We start from the raw sequence: 1,880 nt of genomic DNA, 5'->3' as shown, positions 1-1,880 counted from the left end.
CTGGATTGAAACTACCAACTGATTAGCCTATAGGATGCTCCTTCTGCTGCTGGGGGGAGAGAGAGGGAGAGGGAGAACGAAGGAGAGAGAGAGGGAGAGAAACAGAAGGAGAGAGAGAGAGAGAATTTTACATTTTGGAAATTGTACGTATCTTAATTCTTTGGCAACGTTGTTTTTCTAAAACTTCCGTGCAAATAAAGCACCTTTGAATTGCATTCAAAACTTAGCACATAAATATCTGAGTGGAAGTACAAAGCAGCACGAAATGGAATTACTCAAGTAAAGTACAAGTACCTCAAAACTGTACTGAAGCATATTACTTGAATGTTCTATATAAGGTCGCCACTGCCACTAGATGTTGGCTAGACCACCAGCACCTCAGACCAAAGCAGTAAGGCAGTAAGCCAGCTAGCAACATTTGCTGAACATATTCATAATATGTGTAACAGCAAGTTAGCTAACGTTATCATACCCTTGCCATGGCCGGTCACTGTTGAAAACAGACATGTAACATTATGTAGCCGTCAAGTTACTTACACATGGAGGAGAAGACAAGCTGGTTTGGGCATAAACTGTAAATAAAGATGGAAGTAGCCTAAGTAACCGGTAGGTTTATGAAGAGCGGTTTTGGAGCTCAGATTTAGCCGCTCCGCCGACGCCATCTTGGTAGTACCTGGCTGCACCTGACCCCCGGCTAATCCAAAAATGGGCATGTTGGTTGGTGGCAAACATAAGATCGCCCAAATGTCACTCGAGGTGGCACGTCCTCAATTATAACTATGCATAACTTTAAGGCTTAATTTAAATGGGTGAGTTATATAAACCCTGCCTACATCTGTCATGAAAGGGGAAATTAGCTAGGCTATAGAGACCAAAACCATTTTGTGTACCACGCTATCAACTTATTTCTGCTGTAAAGCATTTTAACATAGGAGTCTATTGAAATTGACTTGCTTTTAGAGCGAGCCTCAAGTGGCCATTCCAAGAACTGCAACTTTTTGATACTTCCATGTTCGTGTAATTGTTTAGCCCTACAGGTTGCCATTTTTTCCCCAGCAGGTTTGGAGTTTGGCTCTCCATCGCAGTAAAGCTAGACCAGTAATGGTTCCATTGAACTGGGAAAGAAAATGGGACCGGCTGCACAAATGACACTGATGAGGCAGGTAAGGAAACTGACGGAAAGTTAAAAAAAAAAGCAGATGTATTTAAAATGTATTTTAGGGTTCCTAGTAGCCTAGTATTTTTAGTGACACAATAATTAAAGTTGTACATTAAAGAAACAGAAAGTGTCCAATATTTCTTTTTTGTATGTTAACATAATTTATAGAACTTTACATTTGAAATGTCATATTTGCTGTCCAAACAGACCCTGGCCACTTCAAAATCATTGACCTTTGTATGGCCTCTGAAGTAGGCATTTTGCACAGCAGACATTTTGACCTGTCATAGCAGGAAAAGCACAGGTGCTATTCATACCAACACCAATGGGTCTGTTCGTTTAAGTGCCCTGGTAAACTACGTCAGGGAGTCAGAAAACATAATATCAGGGTCCAGGAACTGGGACACCTAAATGCAATGCAGCCATAATTAATGTTTTTCACGTGCTGTGAAAAGGGTCTAATATCATTGAGCTGAATCAACAAAAACTGAACATTAATGAGTCACAAATTAATTAGTATTAACTGCAGGGCTGTTGTATTGGCTTGTGATATCACAATGAACCTATGGTCTGGAATAAAGTAAATGGATTCTTAATGGAGTGATTGATTAAACATATTACTTTGATCACAGTCTGTCTATCTCTGCATAAAAAAGAGAGTCACTTGGCAAACTTATCCTTTTGCCCTTACTGCCACTATAACAGTAAAATATACCTGACT

This window comes from Seriola dumerili, unplaced genomic scaffold (assembly GCF_002260705.1).
Source record: "Seriola dumerili isolate Sdu_G_001 unplaced genomic scaffold, Sdu_1.0 BDQW01000478.1, whole genome shotgun sequence".
Lineage (NCBI taxonomy): Eukaryota > Metazoa > Chordata > Actinopteri > Carangiformes > Carangidae > Seriola > Seriola dumerili.
The sequence above is the reverse complement of the archived record's forward strand: the minus strand, read 5'-3'. Positions refer to the sequence as shown.